This window comes from Manis javanica, chromosome 7 (assembly GCF_040802235.1).
Source record: "Manis javanica isolate MJ-LG chromosome 7, MJ_LKY, whole genome shotgun sequence".
NCBI lineage: Eukaryota > Metazoa > Chordata > Mammalia > Pholidota > Manidae > Manis > Manis javanica.
Window position 1 is genome coordinate 108,646,742 of NC_133162.1, and position 12,119 is coordinate 108,658,860.

General features: G+C 39.3%; 1 protein-coding gene and 1 long non-coding RNA gene across 2 annotated transcripts in view; one reads left to right on the top strand and one right to left on the bottom strand.

Moving 5' to 3' along the window:
• The window catches only part of NXPH2 (neurexophilin 2), a 102,147-nt gene that overhangs the window by 61,204 nt on the left and 28,824 nt on the right, over nucleotides 1-12,119 (bottom strand). The gene's annotated exons all lie outside the window — the stretch shown is intronic.
• The window catches only part of LOC118972835 (uncharacterized), a 34,377-nt gene that overhangs the window by 20,592 nt on the left and 1,666 nt on the right, over nucleotides 1-12,119 (top strand). Inside the window, exon 2 of the long non-coding RNA XR_005061944.2 lies at nucleotides 1,998-2,090. This is a non-coding gene — a long non-coding RNA (uncharacterized lncRNA). The remainder of the gene's footprint in view (nucleotides 1-1,997; nucleotides 2,091-12,119) is intronic.

The window sequence follows — 12,119 nt, forward strand, 5'->3', positions numbered from 1 at the left end:
TTCTTTCATGGATGTATGAGTTTGTCTCATCTGTGCTATAATTTCCTGACTATATCTTGATATTATAACTATTTGCATACTGGCTTTTTCTCCTGGGCACCATTCATAACAACTCCCAAGGTGTGGCTGACTTAGAGTTTACTTAACATAATGTTGATATTTCATTTCCTTAGATTATTAACCAAGATACAGAAATTGTGCTACTGAGATGGACTGTTACATTTACTGTGGTACTTTCCTCAGGATTCTTGAAGATTAAAAATATACCATACATACTGAAGTAAGTTGCTTAATTTGTGTCAATTGAAAAAAAAGGCCACACACACACACACACACACACACACACACACACACACACACACACATTATCTTTAACATAGCACCAAAGACCAAATTTTATTGGATGAGTATATGACACATGCCTTTATATTACTTGACCTAAATTAATTTCTGTCAACTGTATTTACTCCTAACTTTTGTGTACTCTGCCAAGGTTTCTGGAAGACAGAGAGAGATGTTACATATAAGGCTAAGTGAGTGAAAATATAAAATAGTAGTTAAGAGGCTCAGGGCTCCAGAGTTAGGCTGCCTGGGATTCCAAACCTGATCCCCTATTTCTTAAGTATGTGATTTTGGGTAAGTTTCTTAATATCTCTATGTGTTGGACTGCACATGTTCCCCCCAAATATGTTTAAGCCCTAACCCCTAATGTGACTATATTTGGAGACAGGGCTTTAAAGAGGTAATTAAAATTAAGTGAAATCATAAGTGTGGGGCCCTAATCTGATAGGACTGGTGTCCTTATATGAAGAGGAAGAGATACCAGAGCTCACTCTGTGTGAGCCAAGGAAAGGCCATGTGAGGATACAGCGAGCAGGTGGCCATCTGCAAGCCAGGAAGAAAGGTCTCACCAGAAACCAGCCCTCCCGGCACCTTCATCTTGGACTTCTGGCCTCCAGAACTGTGAGAAAATAAATTACTGCTGTTTCAGAAACCCAGACAGGTATTTTCTTATAGCAGCTGTAGCTGACTAATACAATCTCTAAAACTGAGTTTTTAATCATCTGTGTATAGAAACAGCACATATCTAATAAGTCATATTTGGATTAAAAAGAGTATCATTTCAATTACTTAGCATAATACCCGACACATAGAAAGATCTCAAGAATAATTAGCTATTATTATGTTTAATAAAAAGGTACTTATCTACCAGAAGTCAAACAGAAGACTTTTACTTAAAACGTGTTCTTCCTTAGGGCATAAGTAGTGTTTATAAACAGAGTAGACATTTAAATTTCCTCTGTGAAACACTGCCATAATAACAATGTAGACACACTTACTCTGTTAAAAATGTTTGCCATTATCTAGACATCAAGGTATGCATGATAAACAAAGCCAAAATTACATACTAAAATGGGAAAAATCAGTATAAAATCCAGATGTGGCTTCATAAAATATTTTAATGCCTTCTGTTTTCATTTTTCAGTCTAAATGTTGAGAATCATATACACACAAAGTTTTGCTGAAGGGTTTAAGACATTTCCTGGTAGTTATTATGTATCTTATCAATCTAATTTTCTAGGGTTAAATTAGAGCTCTCTCTATATTTCTTATATGTATAGACCCAACTATTATATAGGATTATCTACTTTTCAGAGAAAACTACAGATTACAATGTATGGGGCCAATCTTTCCCCAATGTTCATAACTTTCCCCATGTTTTGTTAAATATTTCATTAGAGAACAACTATTGTTGTTATAAAGAAACTATGCTCCAATTGAAATTGAATTCTACTTGAGAGTTTTATTCTTTCTCAGATACTTGCAGAATTCTAATATTATTCCAATTATTTTCCTGGGCCAACTGGATTTACTTGTTCCTTAAAATAAATGGTATTTCTTCTTTCATAAAGTGAGATTAATACTCAAGCAAGTTAGTCTCTTACTATTATTTTTTAATTGAAAACACAACTTTTACTATATACTTTTATACTCAGAGTCCACCTTCAACTGGGGATGAGAAAGAAGGGTCCACAGAGGGCTTGGAAGTTCTATGTGACCTTCTTGGCATTTGTCTTCCGTAGTTTCAGGTAATTTCTTTTTACTCTGCTTGTATTAAATGTGAGAAATGTGAATAACAATTAGGGTAGCCTTTTTCATTTTGGATGATTTCTTAAGGGAGATTTGCTAAACTCCATTTGAGGAAAGTTCAGAAGATACTTTACTTATCCAAAATAAAGCTTTTGATTTCCATTCTTCTTCTTGCCCCGATCTGTGTGTATCCTTGTTTTCTCCACCCCGATAAATAACACCAATAGTTTCTCAAGCTAGAAGCCTGGCAGTGATCCCTCACACCTTCAGTTCCCTGCATACTCACGTTCAGTTCTTCATCAAGTCTTGTCAGTTTTACCTTCAAACCCTGTTTTATACCCAGTGATCACCGTCTTCACTGCCGCATCCTTCATCCAAGCCAACAGCTTCATAGTTTCAGCTGAGCCGAGGCTTCAAGTCATAGTAGCACAAGAGTCAGACATGGGAGTGAAGTCCTAATAACGCCAGCTGATTTCAGCCCCTACCCACACCGGGTCACCTTGATATTTTGCGTCTTTCCAGATAATTCCCCATTCTTTGTGGAGCAGAGGTGAGCAATCCCGGTTGCAGGACACACGAGCATTACTGGTTGCTTTAGGTCACTGAGTGTGGGGTGGTTCGTTATACAGCAGGAGATGATCTGTCCCGGGGCTCCACACAGGCTCTTTTCTCACCCTGGAATGCTCTTCCCTCTGCTCTTTTTCAGTATCCTTGATGTCTCACTATAAACATCACCTTAGAGAGAGTTTCCTCTGACTTCTAATGGACAGTGTCCCCTTTCACCTGTCACAGAGTTCTCTGTCTTCTCTTGCAGGGCTTCCATAAACATTTCACAGTATTTAATTATTTATTTTTATTATTCATTCTCAGTCTTCTCCATGATGCTACTTTTTAACAGCAGGGACCACTTATCATTTTTCCACCCTGCAGAGGATATGTCCATAACAGGAGGCATGAAATATTTGTTGGATAAATAAATAACTATGGGGTTAATATTGCTCTGTTCTTGCTGAGAAAAATCACTGAAAGCACACTGATCAGATTCCAGAAGAGGCTCGGTTACATTTCAGCCGTACACCTTCACTGAGTGCGTGCTTTGGCTGGCTCTGACCTAGGAGCTGATGAGGCAGTGGCAGCCAGGGGAACCCAAATGTGAAGGAAACTCTCAGAGGAGTCTTCCTTTTGGACACAAATAGTCTTCCTTTTGGCACAGCCTCCCCAGAGCTTTGGCAACTTAAGGTAGGAGTATAAGTGGGGAAACTACTGGGCTGAAAATGCTCAATGCTGTCCGCACTTGGTTGGCGAGGTGGTTTCCAAATCTTGCCATGAACACCAGGCTGAACCTTTAGAAGTCTATGGCCATGAAAGATTAAAGATTTAAGCAAACTTGTAGATAGATCTGTTAGAAACCAGAGAGGTCAGTCTGTGGGCAGTATTAGGGTCCAAAGACTGGACTATAGACTCCAGTCCAAAGAACTGGTCTATACTGATCAGGGTCATCGAACCACCTCAAGGAGGAGGTGGTAGCATGGCCTTCACAAGCCCACCTTCACAATTCCTCAAAGTCGCCACCTTTTGAAATAGCACCTCTTTTTTTGTTCACCTAAAAGTTTGAGTTGTTTTCACTTATGCCACTCAGTTCTCATGAGTTATACATTGCCTCAACCTGTGATCTGCATGCATGCACCTCTGCCAAAATCTGAAAATGATGTCTGTGTGGGCTGCTGTGAGTGGGCAGGTGTGTATGGATATGCAGATTAAGAGGAAACAGAAATAAGAAAAATGTGACTAATGTGGCAAAAAAGGTTAAGGAACAGGCTGATTTTTCTCAGACATCTTGGTTTCCATCCAGTGTATGTCAAATCAGAAATAAGAAACTATGGACTACATTGCTTTCCAAGTTTGCTGATCTCATACATGCTGTGTCAGGAGGGCTGTATGATTAGAGAAAAAAATCATCTCAAGCAATCAAAACTGTTTTCAGAATCCTGTTCTGGGCCAACAAGGGGATATGACAACTAAGAAAACGTACAGCTTTTGGATACATTATAAGAGCAGATCATGCAGGGACACCCAAGGAGGTTACTGTCCCCATGCATCTCAGACCATGTCCTGATATTCACACTTGGTCCTAAAAGGGGCACTGATTGAGAAGTTGTCTCCAAAAGATGGTGACTAGGATCTGGAAATGTATTGAACATAAAGTCAGAAAGAGTGGAAGGATTTGCAGTTATACATCAGGAAAAGAGAAGATTTCTGGGAAAATAGGAATGTTGTTTTTAAGTATTACAAGAAATGTCCAGTGAAAGAATGACACATTTTGGGTAGTTGTAAAAGGTAGGTCTAAAATGCATGAAAGTTATTAAGCAGAACTCAGCTTGGGGATATTCAATTCAATAAAAGCTTAACTACTTGTCATGTTCTGAGTATTGGGAATGCAAAGGTAAATAGAGCTCAATCGGTGCTCTCAAGCTTGTATTTTAGAAAGGGAGTAATTGTTCTGAGCCTCAATTTCTGTGTATGGGAGTGCGGTCTTCCCACTTATAAGCAATGCTCTGGCACAAGCTGAGTGTCCTACAATTTAACTCAATTCTGACACTGTCGGCCCAGACATAGCATCAGATCCCACAGGTGAAAAGCTCAGTCCCACAGGACTCTCCTCCCCCACTTCAGGTGCCAATCACAGGTCCAGGCTGCTATCTATGCTTCTGACTACCTGCTACAGGTTGCAGGTTCCAATGACCTTCCTTAGTTTTGATTGATTTGCTAAAGTGGCTCACAGAATTCAGAGAAATATTTTACTTGTAGATTACTGGTTTATCACATAAACATAACTCAGGAACAGCCAGATGGAAGAGATGTATAGGGCAAGGTATAGGGATGGAAAGCAGAGCTTCCAAGCTCTCTACAAGAATGTTGCTCTCCCTAAATCTCACGTGTTCACCAACCATGAGGTTCTCTGAACTCCCTCCTTTTAGGTTTTTGTGGAGACTTCATTACATAGGCAGATTGATTAAATCACTGGCCATTCAACCTCTGGCTCCTCTCCCTCCTTGGAAAGCAGGGGGTGGGAATGGAGTATGGAATAGAGAGATAGAACACCAGTTAGGAAGGGGGCAGCAATAAGCCAGAGGGAGATGATAGTAGGGGTGGGTAAGTGGAGTGAAAGAGAAATGCGCCCAGGATGATTCCAGGGATTTGTATTTGGGTGCCTGTTAGGCTGGTGGTACCATAAACAAAGAGTGGTGATACGGTGGGCAGGGGTGTCCAGGGATAAGAAGAGAAGCCCATGAATTCAGTGTTGGGTAACTGGGCTTGTGGTAACTCAGAGTTATCTTGCTAAAGAAGTAAAATAAAGAAATGGAAATCAGAAAAATGGTCAAGGTCAGAGATAAAAGATTTAGGAGTCATCAGTTTGTAAGTGATGATTAAAGTCTTGATATTAGTGGCATTATCTGGGGAATGGTAGAGAAGGCTTCACCAAGTGAGAGGAAGGCTGAGATTAAATCTTATGTACGTCAGTAGTTTGAAGTCAGGCGGCAATGGGGTTGTGGTAGGCAATATGCTTAATCATAAATATCATACTATTCTGGAAAACCGATGATAATAGATTCCTGGACTTGAAGATGTTGGTTTTTATGACTTAAAAGTCATTTTTCTCCTATGATTCTGAGTATGGAAAAAGCTGAAAATTGAAACCAGTTTTTGTAGGTTTTAGAGTTGGGATTCTGTTATGTATCCTTGTTTCTCACTTCCCCAAGTCCCCAGTCCCCCCACCCCAACTTTAATATGTATTTTCGAGTCAGTCTGTCTCTAGAATGTCTAGGACTCCCTAGAACATTCTCCCTCAAGCCAAGAGCAGTATGTTAACACTAGTCAAAACAATGCTCTCTCTAGCCCTTGAAATTGCTGGTATCTTAATCAGTATCTGCAAAATACATGATTTTCAGGCAACTTATAAGTAGAACACTTCCTTTTTGAATCATTATGTAGTGCGTCATCCTTTGAAAGGCATTGCCAGTCTAATCTGTGGTTGACAACCCAGAGACCAACACAAAAGAATTGTTCTATTTTCTCATTAAACAGAAAATCTTTGTTCTCACATGCAGATGCAGTCCAGTACAGTAGAAAGAAAGCAGAGTTCAGATTAGGTTTTGGGTTCCAAATCTGACTTTACTACCTTCTAAAGCTTACTTTTTTTATCTGTAAAACAAATGATATCTAGCTCCTTGGGCTGTTCTTATAATTAAATAAAATGATGATGAAAAGACACCTGAAATAATGACTCACCCCCCAAATGGTAATGACTATTTCTAATTTTATCTTGGAAAACATATTTTTGTCTCTCCTCATTGTGTGTAAAAAATCTATCTAACCTTTAGAGATATACCTATTACCTTGGTACACAAGGATAAAAAACTTTAAAGAGAAAAACCATTGTGGTTATTCAAAGGATTTTCATGGCACTGATAAATGGATCTTTTGTCCAATATAGATTTCCTCGACCACTCCAACGCTCATTATAGAAGCATCTCTGTTCCATTCTCTCTTTTATAGTTTTGTTCCTACAACAAAGGAAATCAAAGCAACCAAGTTCAATGCAATGCTGGTCAACTCTGATCTAACTAGATTGAAACAAGGAATCAGACCTGAAGGGACTGTCTGAATTTGCTCCCCTTGCTCAGCTGGGTTAGTGCTGCCTGCTGGAAATATGCTACTGTTCATGCCACTAGAGGGGGCAGGATCAGGTGCATTGGGGGTTTTGTCTCTCCTCAGCTTCTTTGGGGATGAACGGACCTAACAGCATCCTCAGAGACCATGTCTGCTTCCAACTCACAGACTCAGTGGAGAGTACAGTGGAAGTCAGCAAACCCTGAAAGACATCTAGGCTCCAATAACTAGTGAATTCCTGGGAAACAGGGTCTACTTTTTTAAGAGGAGAAGCTTTTAAAACATGGGTTAAAATCCACATTGGATGTAGGATGGTGAATAAGATTATTTCAATTATTTCTTCCATGGGCAATGCTTTATTACCTGAGTGGGCACAAACTATAAAACACTGTATCAATGAAACAAATTAAATAACAATAATAACCACAACCACCGTCACGATAATAATAATGTGCTTTAACTTGTGCAAAAAGTAATCATTGCATTCCATCTTAGATTCCACCTTTGATTGCTATACTAGGAGGCACTAGGGAGAGGAGGGTCGTAGCCCCTGCAAAATGAAATTAGGAGACATACAAACACCCACAATATTTGATACCAAAATTTTAACATGCACATACACACACACATATCCAGAAGAGGGAGAAATAATTATTGACTGCAATGGTCAGGAAAAGCTTCATGTGAAAACAGAAATGAAATGTGGTGAGGAACAACTTTTCAAAACTGAATATGGCATGAGCTAAGGTATGGAGGGCACAGGCAGGAGGAAAGGAATGGCTGGGGAGGAAATGGCAAGAAGTCCTACATGTGTGCCACAGAGGGTGCCCACAGTGGGATCAGGGTAGGCAAGGATCAGGACAGGATCAGAGGAAGCAAGTTACAGAGGGACCTGAATACCAGGCTGAGGAATTGTGATTTTCCTCTGCAGTTCAGTTGATGAAAAGCCATCTGCTCTCAAGAGGGGATATGACACATGATCAAAGATGCAGTGCAAGGTTAACATTCAGCAGTGAAGCTGCCTCAGGCCCCTTTTTGCAGTGAGGAAGGATCTATATATATTTATAAAGATATATATATATATACACACACACACATACACACACATATAATTGTACTTATATAAGATAAATATAATATAGTGGCACTCTACAAAATGGATTAGAATGAAAAGAAAAAAGCCTATAAGCAAGGAGAAAAGACAGGAAGCAGGTGGGAAGATGTAATGTAGTTCTTGTTCCTAAAATTATTTGGATATATAGCTTTGAGTTGCTTTTGTAATAGCTGTAGTAATTTTGCCTAGATCTACCTGTATCTGCTCACTAAAATCCTCTTGGGAGAAATGGTGCAAGTTTGCACAATGGCATTCTCTCCACAGAAACAAATCATGCAAACCAGCCCGTACTGGGCTCACACTCAGGTTTCACATGAGGGGCTGTGAGGCCATGAATGACCTGGTCAGCCAAGATCAGGATGGCAACACTGCAGTAGGAAAGGGACAGGCAAGCCAGCAGTGAATTTGAGTAACTGGGTCTTGAGTGACTGATGAAAAGAGGGTCCTAGAACTACAGAAGTCTTACAAAGTCTATCCTTTGATAAAAAGAGTTAAAAGCATAAAGTAAAGTATTGCTTTTCAACTTTTTGGCTTGAGGTACTCTGCCTTTTCTGTTTCCTCTCTTAATCAATATGCCACAAAGGTATCCAATTGTTCTTGGCTTGTTTGCCTGTGCACCTTTTCAGAAGCTTATCAAAGTGTGATGAGGGGTTCCAGTCATCCTGAAATAAATCAGCTAATTAAATTAATTTTATCTCAGGTATACTGCTTAGTTCAATTAAGTTACTAAGCCAATCACATCAGAATAAATCAACCATATTGTTACATAATTCTTTTTAATAAACAGAGTTACAATTATGTGAAGGCAATTCTGAGGATACCATATGCTACAAAGCAGGAAACCTAATTTATTTCCCTGATTTGGAGAGACAAACTCACTCATGTGTAATAACTTTTATCATCCAAAATTTTAATTCTTATTGCATTATAATGTTTACAGTCTCTTGCTTGCTTTATGGATCACAGTAAGAATTAGTTCACAATGGGGCTTGAGGGGGAAAGGCAGAAAATGTAATAGATATGAAATGATGAGCATGAAGCCACGCTGCAAATTCAGCTACGGCAGTGCTGGAAACAAAGTGCTGATTCCTCCCATACTTTTGAACAGACAATATACATCAAGAAGTGAGTGGGGTTTGGGGGGGATCCCCCTTGAAATAGATCCTTAGAGTGAAGAACCACATTGGGACATTCCCTTGCTTCTCCCCTCCCCCCTCCACATTTTCCTGGCAAGGAATAGTTGTTATGTCAACTCTTGGTGAAAATGACTTACATTAAAATAGAACAGAACAGAAATCTGCTTAACAGATCTGAGAAAGGGAATGGAAACGCCTTTGTTTGACAACTTGGTCTGATGCTCCATGAATGCCATTGACAGGTTGGCTTTGTTCTGGATGGGGAGGAGTGAGGCCAGCAGAGGGAATGAGTCCTGGCGGCATGACGTTCAGAAGCAGCCCAGTGGTGCTGGCAGAGCCAAGGACACTGATGGCCCAGGAGATGGAGAACCACGCACATGCTTATTCATTCACTCAGACGGGCATGAGGACTGCGGAGCTCAGAAACACTGGGAGAAAAGTTAGGTCAGAGTCCCTGAGAGCCACCTTTGCTTGCCTTCTCTTTGAAGTCATTTTCAAAGATGCTAGAAAAGTAGGGAATTGTCCCCCCATTTTTCTGATCTTTCTCACTAATGAAATTCTGAAATTGTATGATCTAAATTTTAATGATTTTTGGAAGAGATCAACAAGTAAGACTTTTTCTCAATTGGGACTGAAACCTCTTGTCATCTAGCTTGTCTGTCTGCAGAGATAGTACCACTCAAAAGTTCCCTGGAGGCCTAAAGTGAAAGAACCTAGTGCAAATGTCCTAACTTAAAAAAAATTATCTAGATGACAGCCACAGAAGTAGCAAAAAATTGACATGAGGGCAAGGTACTTAGTGGATTAGGTACTTTCTGTGGTAATTACCATCCAATTCTATTCTGGATTGCTGCAAGAAATGACTGGGTGTCAACTCTATTTATTCCTATTTCCTTCTTGACTTTATATAATTAACTAGATGCAGAACAGACAGAAGGAGAGCATCCCCAAAGCAGAAAGAAAGCCTTGTATTGCCCTCTATTTGGGCATTAATGGGGAGAACGTTACCATGGCAAAATGCACCATTGCTAATTCATGGTTACATCCTCTACAGAAGCTGGCATATTGCTCTCTATTTAGTGGGCCTGCAAAGTCAGTCCCATGCCATCATTAGCCCATAATTCTAGCCAACTGTCAGCATTCCAAATGAAAGAGATCAGCACAAAATTTGGCTCAAATTGAACCCATTCATTACTGAGGTATTAATCCCAGGAATAATGCATCTTAGGCTCAGAATTCAAATTGTTTTATTCATCCTCAACGACTTCAGAGCTGGGTGTCTGACAGCCCACAGATGTGAGATGCCCCTGAGCTAATACTTGACTCTATCTTCAGGTGCTCCTTTGTGATTAGGGGCTGGAGTCTTGGGGAAGGGGTGGATTTTTTCTGGACCCTACCTAAGTTCAAATATTGAGGAGTCATGGGATGAAGTGAGGCTTTTTAATAGAGCATACTGAAAGAAGCAGTGGCTGCTTTTGATAATGAAAAGATGAATTTGGGTCTCATGGGAACATATCAGTACATTTTTGACAGGAATTTTCTCACTAATATTAGTGTTGAATATTCATTTCAAAAAACTCTGACACGATTAGAGAGTCAGAGGAGATGAGATTCAAGGTTTCTCCGCATGGTTCCCAGCATGCTATGACTGTGACGGGAGAGTGTGTAAGACACCAGTGGACACACAGATGAGCAATACAGATCTCCACTAGGTGAAGCGATATGCTCTCCTAGCAAGCAGGTACCCCTTTACTGTTGGGCCTGGAGCAAGTCAGCTTTATTTGATGAGCCCAAGTACAAAGAAATGGTGACCTAATTTAAATTCTGACTCAGTTTTGCAAAGTCAGCAAAGCGTTTTGAACCTCAGGTTCCAAAGGTATCCAGGAGGCATGGAGACGAACTTGAACAGGATGGATTATATCACAATAGAGATATGGTAGTGATAAAAAATGACAAATATTGCTTGGTCTCTGATACGGCAAATCCAAACAGCAACAATAATTTTATCATGTTTTCCTTTCTTACTCCATTTGTATTGGTATAATTTAGTGAGTTTATTTCTTATTTGTAGGACTATTCCCTCTGGTAAGTATTTGTAACTCACATTTCAAAAAAGTGACTAAAAGAAAGCATCCTCAAATGTATTTTGAGAGAGTTATGGCAGTGCCAAACTAGTTATTTTGATTGTTTGTGACTAAGGCAGTTAGTCTTCATTGATTGAATAATATTTCCTAAAGGAAGGAGAATGGATTTACATATGCTGCAAGCTGTCTCTGAAGACATGGACAGTCATTTGGGCAGTAGTCATTTCCAGTCAAAAAAGACTGAAATTAATGTCCATTGACTGGTGAATGTATAAACAAATGATACATCGATATAATAGAATATCATTCAGTCATAAAAAAGGATGAAGCACTGATATTTGCTATAACAGGGATTAACCTTGAAAACATATTCTAAGTGAAAGAAGCCAGTTGCAAATGGCCACAATTTATATGACTCCATTTGTATGAAATGTCTAGAATAGGCAAATTCACAGAGAAGCAAATTATAAGTTGTTTAGGATTGGAGGAGTTGGGGAGGGGATAACCAATGACCACTAATGCATATGGGATTCTTTTTAGGGTGATAAAACATTCTAAAAATTAGATAGTAGTGATGGTTGTATAACTCTGTGACTATACTAAAACCCACTGAACAATAGTATACTTTGAAAGGGTCAATTTTGTGGTCTGTGAATTATATCCCTATGAAACATAAAAATGACTGAAGCTACCCTGTTATTTTATTTTTTTGCCATTTAAATATCCTGCTTTAAGAAGAGTACTAGTAGAAGGGTGACCTTGCTGTAATAAAAGATGCATGTTTTCAGGAAGCATAAGACTATGGATTTGTTGTGACAATTAGAAAGTAGGGCTTTCTTGGAAGATTTTTATCTTCATATATAAAATAGGCAACAGGATTTGTCTTCTAGTATAGATAAATAAGCTTTAAATTGAAGACTGGCTCAATAATGGTTTCTTTTTTGTCGAAAGAAAGAAAAGTGAAAAGAAAAAAAGACAAAAAAAAAAACAAGGCTTTCTCAGAGGGAGGGAAGGAGATGAGTA